This window comes from Hypanus sabinus, chromosome X1, assembly GCF_030144855.1.
Source record: "Hypanus sabinus isolate sHypSab1 chromosome X1, sHypSab1.hap1, whole genome shotgun sequence".
Taxonomy (NCBI): Eukaryota; Metazoa; Chordata; class Chondrichthyes; order Myliobatiformes; family Dasyatidae; genus Hypanus; species Hypanus sabinus.
The window spans coordinates 44,070,584-44,080,891 of record NC_082738.1 but is presented as its reverse complement, the minus strand read 5'-3'; positions in this window follow the sequence as shown (position 1 = coordinate 44,080,891).

Sequence of the window (10,308 nt, the reverse complement as noted above, 5' to 3'; positions counted from 1 at the left end):
CAAATTTGAAAAGACCTGTACATCCGCATCACAGCACTGGCATGGATCCCAGATGCACTGGTATATTGCTTGTCTCCAATTTAAGCGATTGTTTGTGACTTTAAGACTATACTAATGGAAAAGAGATTATAATACCCAGGGTATTGATTAAAGCTCTTGTATTGGACAGCAGAAATGTTGAGGTAAAGAGGAAGAATAAAATCTGGAAAGCAAAATTCCAATAATGGTCTTTGGATAGCCTTGATACACTACAGCGACACCACTGCTCCTAGCACATTTTGTCTTTTAAATTTATTCTAGCTAAAAATCAGAAAGTAAAACAAATGAATTCCACATATTCAAAAATACTGACATTTTCTGAAACAGAGTTTCTCACTAGCACAATAATTTTGTGCAAAGGTTACAGTCTACAAGTTGTTTAAGGCCTGAACAGACTCCAAAACAAATTATTACTCCAGAATCCAGTCGGACCCTGTAAAGTTTCCCACTACAGTTTTAAAAAACCTGTGGATCAGTACTCTTGACGCCAATGTAATAAGTGTGTAAATATAGATTGAGTTTTGCTATTTCTATGAACATTTTGATTGCCACATTTTAGTAAGGGAATGAAGGTCCTAGGGAGGGTGGGAAGTATATTTACTAGAATAGTTTCATGGAAGAGGGCTTTTTATACTAGAGAGTCTGGAATTGTTTTCCTGGGAACAAAGAAGCCCGAGAGAAGACTTAATAGAGGTGGACAACTTTGAGAGTGATTGAAACATAGTGATAGAGAAGGGACGCGTTCAGACTGAAGGCTTGAGATGTGTCTATTTTATCGCAAGGAGTGTTGTGAACAAAGTGGATGAGCTTAGAGCGTGGATCAGTACTTGGAGCTATGATGTGGTGGCCATTACAGAGACCTGGATGGGTCAGGGACAGGAATGGTTACTTTGAGTGCCAGGCTTTAGATGTTTCAGAAAGGACAGGGAGGGAGACAGAAGAAGTGGGGGCGTGACACTGTTGATCAGAGATAGTGTCATGGCTGCAGAAAAGGTGGATGCCATGGAGGGATTGTCTATTGAGTCTCTGTGGGTGGAAGTTAGGAACAGGAAGGGGCCAATAACTTTACTGGGTGTTTTTTATAGGCCGTCCTATAGTAACAGGGATATCGAGGAGCAGATAGGGAAACAGATCCTGGAAAGGTGTAATAATAACAGAGTTGTGGTGGTGGGAGATTTTAATTTCCCAAATATCGATTGGCATCTCCCTAGAGCAAGGGGTTTAGATAGGGTGGAGTTTGTTAGGTGTGTTCAGGAAGGTTTCTTGACACGGTATGTAGATAAGCCTACAAGAGGAAAGTCTGTACTTGATTTAGTATTGGGAAATGAACTTGGTCAGGTGTCAGATCTCTCAGTGGGAGAGCATTTTGGAGATGGTGATCATAATTCTATCTCCTTAACAATAGCATTGGAAAGAGATAGGAACAGACAAGTTAGAAAGCATTTAATTGGAGTAAGGGGAATCGTGAGGCTATCAGGCAGGAAATTGGAGGCTTAAATTGGAAACAGATGTTCTCAGAGAAAAGTATGGAAGAAATGTGGCAAATATTCAGGGGATATTTGTGTAGAGTTCTGTATAGATACGTTCCAATGAGACAGGGTACAGGAACCGTGGTGTACAAAGGCTGTAATAAATCTAGTCAAGAAGAAAAGAAAAGCTTACAAAAGGTTCAGAGAGCTAGGTAATGTCAAAGATCTAGAAGATAATAAGGCTGCTAGGAAGGAGCTTAAGAAGGAAATTAGGAGAGCCAGAAGGGGCCATGAAAAGGCCTTGGCAGACAGGATAAAGAAAAACCCCAAGGAATTCTACAAGGATGTGAAGGACAAGAGGATAAGACATGAAAGAATAGGACCTATCAAGTGTGACAGTGGGCTACTGTGGGAGGTGAGGGAGGAGATTGCTGAACCTCTGGCGATGATCTTTGCATTATCAATGGGGATGGGAGAGGTTCTGGAGGATTGGAGGGTTGTGGATGTTGTTCCTTTATTCAAGAAAGGGAGTAGAGATAGCCCAGAAAAATATAGACCAGTGAGTCTTAACTCAGTGGTTGGTAAGTTGATGGAGAAGATCCTAAGAGGCAGGATTTATGAACATTTGGAGAGGTATAATATGATAGGAATAGTCAGCATGGCTTTGTCAAGGGCAGGTCATGCCTTACGAGCCTGATTGAATTTTTTGAGGATGTGACTCAACACATTGATGACGGAAGAGCAGTAGAAGTAGTGTATATGGATTTCAGCAAGGTATTTGATAAGGTACTGCATGCAAGGCTTATTGAGAAAGTAAGGAGGCATGGGATCCAAGGGGACATTGCTTTGTGGATCGAGAATTGGCTTGCCCACAGAAGGGAAAGAATGGTTGTAGACGGGTCATATTCTGCATGGAGGCCGGTGACCAGTGGTGTGCCTCAGGGATCTGTTCAGGGAACCCTACTCTTCGTGATTTTTATAAATAACCTGGATGAGGAAGTGGAGGGATGAGTTAGTAAGTTTGCTGATGACACAAAGGTTGGGGGGGGGTGGTGTTGTGGATAGTGTGGAGGGCTGTCAGAGGTTACAGCGGGACATTGATAGGATGCAAAACTGAGCTGAGAAGAGACAGATGGGTCAAATATGATGGCAGAATATAGTATTAATGCTAAGACTCTTGGCAGTGTGGAGGATCAGAGGGATCTTGGGGTCCGAGTCCATAGGACTCTCAAAGCAGCTGCGCAGGTTGACTCTGTGGTTAAGAAGGCATATGGTGTATTGGCCTTCATCAAGCATGGAATTAAATTTAGGAGCTGAGAGATAATATTGTAACTATATAGGACCCTGGTCAGACCCCACTTGGAGTACTGGTCTCAGTTCTGGTCGCCTCACTACAAGAAGGATGTGGAAGCCATAGAAAGGGTGCAGAGGAGACTTACAAGGATGTTGCCTGGATTGGGGAGCATGCCTTATGAGAATAGGCTGAGTGAACTTGGCCTTTTCTCCTTGGAGCTAAGGAGGATAAGATGTGACCTGATAGAGGTGTACAAGATGATGAGTGGAATTGACCATGTGGATAGTCAGAGGCTTTTTCCCAGGGCTGAAATGGTTGCCACAAGAGGACACAGATTTAAGGTGCTGGGGAGTAGGTACAGAGGAGATGTCAGGGGTAAATTTTTTACTCAGTGGTGAGTGCATGGAATGGGCTGCTGGCAACGGTGGTGGAGGTGGATAGGATAGGGTCTTTTAAGAGGCTTTAGATAGGTACATGGAGCTTAGTAAAATAGAGGGCTATAGGTAAGCCTGGTAATTTCTAGGGTAGGGACATGTTCGGCACAACTTTGTGCGCTGAAGGGCCTGTATTGTGCTGTAGGGTTTCTATGTTTCTATAGTAGTTAGATGTAAACTGTACCCATTAGTAGATAGGTTAAGCCACTGAATGAGATGCTGATTTAAAACTTTAGGAAATTGTGAAGGAGATGTGAGGCAAAATCATCGTTATTGAAAGTAATTAGAAGCCAGAGTTGAGGATATACATTCAATTGGTCCCTTCAAAAGGGAATTGAATAATTACTTGAAGGAGAATAATTTACTGTGCAATGGAGAAAGAACGGGGATTAGAACTGACAGGATCACTCTACTAGGAGCCAGCATAGTCAGTGGGTTGACTAGCCACTTGCTCTTATGATTCTTTGATAAACAAAACTACATACATGTCTGAGTTTATGGGCATTAAATTGGCTGTTAGATGTAAAAAATGAAGTTGGAAAGCCTAGAAATATGAAATAAAAAGTGCTGGAAACATTCAGCAAGAGGTGACAGTACTGATGCTACCTCATCTGCCAAGTGTTTCAAGCATTTTCTGTTTTTTTGTGTCATGAGGACAGTGGCCATCTTTTCTGTTTGTAGTCTACCCTGATTAGCTGTTTGAGTACCTTTCTAATAATCTGTGTTGGCTGGCACCATTTCTCAACAACAATTTGATTACTGCAGTCACACACTGGAGGAAGCAAGGGAATAATATTTGTACTTGGGTTTGATCATACAAATAAAAAATAATATTGCTAAGCTATAGCAGGAGAAATTTATCTCCAAAAATCTTGGATATAATTTAGGTAGATGCCAGCATTACCACTGTTTAATTCATTAGTTGTACATTGACCAATAAATTCATGTGAAAATTCAAATTCACATGATCTAAATTAGTATTAACATATCTGATTCTGATCTTTTATACTTGGCAATCAACCAGTTTGCCCACTGGTTAGCAGTAGCCCCTAGACATTCACTCCCTGTCAATGGCAGCTGTAAATGTGCACCATCTATAAATTGCACTGCAACAGCTCACCAAAGCTTCTCTGATGCCCCCTCCCAAACCCAAGATCTCTACCACCTAGAAAGAAAGGAAGAGGAGCAAAGGAACGCTTGCCGATTCACCTCAAATTACCGAACTTGGAAATATAATCGCCATTCCATTATTGTCAACAGGTCAAAATGCTGTAACTCCCTAGTTGTCAAAGCTGTGAGAGAGGTCCATAAAAAGATATACTTTGCTAATGCAGTGACCACTCAGGAGAGCAATGTTTCCACACTATGTGGTGAGTGTATGATTGCAAAGTGGAAATTTTCGGTGGTCAAGGCTAAATGTATGATCCTGACTGGGAAAAAAATTGATTGATAGCCTGCAGATGTACTCTCTCAGTAATTGTGGTAATATAATGTACATGTACCCCTTGTGTGTAGAGATCTAGTGGCTTAGATTTGTACTCTGTTAACACCTTGCTTTTCATTAGTGCTGTTGACACAGTAATGAAAGGAATAAACAGTAAGGTACACGTCAGTGCCACCTTTTTCCACAACAAGTAGTTTTTAATATTCTTCCGGATTGGTTCTGATCGCTATCAGTGCATGCAACTTAAATCAGAATGTAATTGAGGCTGCAGCTGGAATGAATTGCGCACTATTTGTGTCATCAATCATTCCCCTAGGAATGAAGATTCTCCTGGGTCTGAGCGTATTAAGTCTGGCCAAGAAATTCATTAGTTGAGCTGACTCACTGTTGGAACTATAAGGGAACAAAATGAGGTAAACTAGTGACAAATAGTCTGGTTTGAAAGCCACTCTCTCTTGGAGGCTATCGGCCTTGTCATTCACCCTCTCCACTCCACAAGGAAGGACAAGAATTAAAAAGATACAGAGGCAATGTACTAATCTGTTTGAACCAGCTGCCATTTTCACAGCCGTGGGTTTTGTAATCTTCAGTCTCCATTTATGGAAAAGCTTGACGCTTGAGTAAGGTATTTAAATACAGCACCAATAGGTTGAAGTCTGATTTAAATTTTAGGATTACCGAGCAAGTTGAGAAATTTAGCAGTAAAAGGGAAGCAGATACTTCTGGCGCCACATGGTAATGCCTTTCCAAGAGACTCTGTGGATAAAAGGAGTGGAAGTGTTTCCTCCTCAGCCCTTAGCCTCCTCCTGCCAATCGCAAGCCACCTTCTCGCAACCCTTGATGGCTTCCCCCAACTCCTCAACAAACTCCAATGAACCTCTTACCATCAGTTGCCCAAGTCCAGCCATAGTCTCCCATTGCTGGTTTTCTTGCCCAGTGGCTGAACCAGCGTCAATTTTGCCACCGTTGGCTTGGAGTTGACAATATTGATGAGGTCACGCCATTAAATTTGGCCAGACCTCACAGTCTTAGGCCTTGATGAGTCTTTCAGCCTCTTCTCTCGCATTCTCTTGAGGATGATTATTTGTTTTCCAAGTGATGGTAAGTTCCTCAAAGGGCAAAAAAATGTTGTAGTTCCACACAAAGCACACCTGTGTGTTTGTTGCTTAGCTAAAGAAAATTTCTCCAAACTAATAAACAAATACATATATTAAGAGGTTTCGCAACAATAACATTTTTTCATGGCATACATTATCTTAAAGTGCTTAACAAGTAGTGAAGTACTCAGTCATTGTTTAAACACAGCGCGGTGGTGTATCAATTAGATAGATAGATAGATAGATATTTTATTCATCCCCAAGGGGAAATTCAACATTTTTCCAGTGTCCCATACACTTCTTATAGCAAAACTAATTACATACAGTATTTAACTCAGTATAAATATGATATGCATTTAAAATCACCCTCCCAAAAAGCATTAATAAATAGCTTTTAAAAAGTTCTTAAATAGTTTACTAAAGTGCATTGAGTGGTAACTTAAGCTCAGTCCTAACCCCGGCACTTAACATGTCTTGCCCCTGGTGGTTGAATTGTAGAGCCGAATGGCATTGGGGAGTAATGATCTCTTCATCCTGTCTGAGGAGCATTGCATTGACAGCAACCTGCCGCTGAAGCTGCTTCTCTGTCTCTGGATGGTGCTGTGCAGAGGATGTTCAGGGTTTTCCATGATTGACCATAGCCTACTCAGTGCCCTCCGCTCTGCCACCGATGTCAAACTCTCCAGTTCTGTGCCCACGACAGAGCCCGCCTTCCTTACCAGCTTATTAAGACGTGAGGCGTCCCTCTTCTTCATGCTGCCTCCCCAGCATGCCACCACAAAGAAGAGGGCGCTCTCCACAACTGACCGAATTAGCATAATGCTATTACAGCGCCAGCAACCCAGGTTCAATTACGATCACTGTCTGTGAGGAGTTTGTATGTTCACCCTGTGACTGTGTGAATTTACTTCGGGTGCTCTGGTTTCCTCACTTTCCAAAGATGTGAGGGATGTGCATGTGACGAGAGCTATATAACTCATCTCCTTCTACTTTTGGCCACAAACTTATCAATCCCCCCTGCTGTGGACCACTTAGAGGTCCAAGACACTCTCATTACATGCACATGCAGGTCAACTCTTAGAGTGATTACGCAGGAAGTTTGAAGTTAATAACTCATCTCCTTCTATCTTAGGCCATGAACTTATCAATCACCCCTGATGTGGACCACTTCTATGAAGAAGGGATCCGTATGCTCCACGACTGCTGAACTAAGTGTGTAAATGTAGGAGGGGACTATGTTGAAAAATAAGTGTACTTGGTTTTCTAAAATTGACTCCCTTTAGGCCACGAACTGATCAATCACCCCTGGTAGATTCATTGCTCACATGGATGTTATTGGGTGCCATGGGCTTGTTGGGCTGGAAGGGCCTGTTACTATTACTGTTAGAAAATGTGACAGGAAATTTGCATTCAGCATACTCCCACATTTTTCAGTGATCGGATCATCAGTTCTAATCATGTTAGTGGACAGCCAAATATTGGCCAGGCAGAAGCATAAACTTTCTCACTTCTGAACACTTTTTGGGATTTTGGCAATCCAGATAGCAGAAGATAGGGCCTGCTTTCATAATGTGAAAGGCATCACCTCCAGACTTGGAATTTCATGTTCTTGGAGACAAGGGCAATCTTGCAAAGCCACAGTTGACATTTAAACAATACAGTTTTATGTTTGTGCAGCTACTGGTTATAAATTCTGTACAATCATATTGCAGTCAAAATAGGGCCTAAGGAGATCACTGACTTTTTCATGATCCCCTCATGGTGATTTTCATTGTGTAAGCTGTTTACCTCTTTTAGTAACACCAACAGATTCTCAGTGTTCTGTTTTTAATGGAATGGCACACAAAGCAAAGTTTAATTACAATGAGTGTTCCACAAAGTGAATATAGAGGAGACTGCAAAAATACGGTGCTATAGTTAGGAGAAAGCAAAGGAAAGGCTTCAGGTTTCCAAGGACAAACAAAACCTTTAGTTGAACCCATTGCACACATAATATATATATATACACATTATATATATAAAATTTCCCCATCTGTGCCCATTCTCAAATGGTGTTGAGCACTTGGAATGTTGCTTAATTGCTCTAATTAAAGAATAATAGGGGCTATGAAACTAAATACAACTTTTGTTCTCAGTAGGGTGTTATTCATTCACTCATGAACTCATGAAAAGGTGTTACTTATTTTCCAATCCTAGTGGATTGGCATTTAAGAGTCACAAATAGAATTGACTAGTCAAGAAAGGCAGGTTTTCTACCTTGGGAAGGGTGGGTTTTTATGAGAATCCAGCACTTCAGCAGGCACTATTCCTGATACCAGCTTTTATCTTTAAATGTCAGGTTTACTTAATTTATTGTATTTAAACTCTGGTGGGATTCATGCTGAATTCATATCTCCGGATGACTGGTGTAACTCTCTGGTCTTAGAGTAATTCCCTCAGCACTATCATCTTTATGGGCGGGGAGTTGCAGATCATCTTGAAAAGCAAAAAAGAAAAACTGCAGCTGCTGAAAATCTGAAATAAAGCAGAAAAAGTTGGGCCCACTTCACAGGTTGGGCAGTATCTGTGGATCAAGTTTTAAAATCAAAAACCTTATAGAAAAACTTGGAGTGAGGAAACAAGCGTGATCTGAGTTTGGGGAGGGATGAAGGAAACAGTTGGAATGTATATGATAGAATGGAAACCAAGGTTGTCGTGGTCAATTGCTTTCATAGCTATATAAGAGAGTGAACTGATTTCTACAGAAATGTAAAAAGAAATAGATAAATTTTAAAAAAAGCATGCTGGAACTGTAAAATGAAGATCACAGCAGTTGTTTGAAATCTTAAAATACTAAATAGATTTATTAGCAGCTGTAGAGATATAAATCACTGTTACAGATGGATGATTCTGTATCAGTTCTGACACAAACAGGGAATGCTGACTATCTGGAATTATTGAATTCAGTAATAAGTCCTGGGAGCTGCAGTGTATATAAATCAAAGATGAGGTATTGAGAACTTTGTTGAAACAATGCAGGAGACCAAAGAGAGGGAGGTCAAAGTTGGTAATGGGATGGAGAATTAAAGTGACAAGTGACTAGAACATTGACTAAGGTAACGAAGGTTACTAAGGTGATGAAGAACATCTTCAAAAGGCGATGCCTCAAAAGGACAGCATCTATCATTAAAGACCCTGATCACCCAGGACCTACTGTCTTCTTATTGCTACCATCAGGAAGGAGGCACAGGAGCCTGAAGACACACACGTAATGTTTTAGGAACAGCTTCTTCACCTCAGTCATACAATTTTTGAACATTCAAAAATTGCTATTTTTGCACTACTTTATTTAATTTTATACAGCATATACCTCCCTTTCTTTGAGAAACATTTTATTTAAAATCCAAACCCCTTCCATTGAATCCATGTGCATTGTGTGTGAGAAGCAGCATATTGTTTTAACAATTTTATATAATTGAATATTGACATCAAAATATTACATACAATAAAGAGGCCATTCAGCCTGTCATGTCCTTCCAAGTCCCAGACAAACAATGCCATCAGTACCATTTCCTCTCTTCCCTTTGTACCCCTCCAACTTACTTTTCTTTACATGCTCACCAACTACACATTGATTCCTTTACCATTTACCTACATTTGCAGGCACCAATTTGCCTACTAGTTCCTTTTTTGGCTGTGAGAAGAAATACAAGCATCCTTTGAAAGCCCTTTCAGAGGGAGAACATAAGATAAAGAGTAGGAGCAGAATTAGGCCATTTGGCCCATTAAGTCTGCTCCACCATTTCATCATGGCTGATCCAATTTTCCCTCTCAGCCCCCAATCTCCTGCCTTCTCCCCATATTCCTTCATACTCTGACTAATTAAGAATCTATTAACCTCTGCCTTATATATACCCAATGACTTGGCCTCCACAGCTGCCTGTGGCAACGAATTCCACAGTTTCATCACACTCTAGCTAAAGGAATTCCTCCTTATCTCCAGTCTAAATTGACATCCCTCTGTTCTGAGGCTGTGTCTTCTGTAAATAACACAAACAAAGCAATAAAGGTCAAGATCGTTTACAGGTCTTTCTAGCTATGAGACAGAACTAATAACTGCTGAGACACTATCCCTCAGATTTTTAGTGGCTAAATATTTTAAAATTATTTATATCTCTAAGAAGGCAAACCAATATTTTTAGAGATTGGCATTACATCGGGATTGTCATGATAGCTGCATTTTTGAAAATACTTTTTCTTCAAACGTGGCTGTGTAGATTTTTTTTGCTGGAAACTAACTGAGCTAAATAGGTAGCGATAATAAACAGAAGAGCAAAATTTAAAATATATTTTACCAATAAGAAAAATATATAAATATTCAGTAATTAATTGCAAACATTAAGCAATTCTTGGATAACGTATTCCCAAAAATCGTTTATGATATTACATTTGTTATAATAATTTACGAATTTTTCAGTTTATACTTTCATGTTCGCAAACATGAAGCAATTGCTGCCGCTATGGAATGTCAAAACGAATGATGCAATCCGAA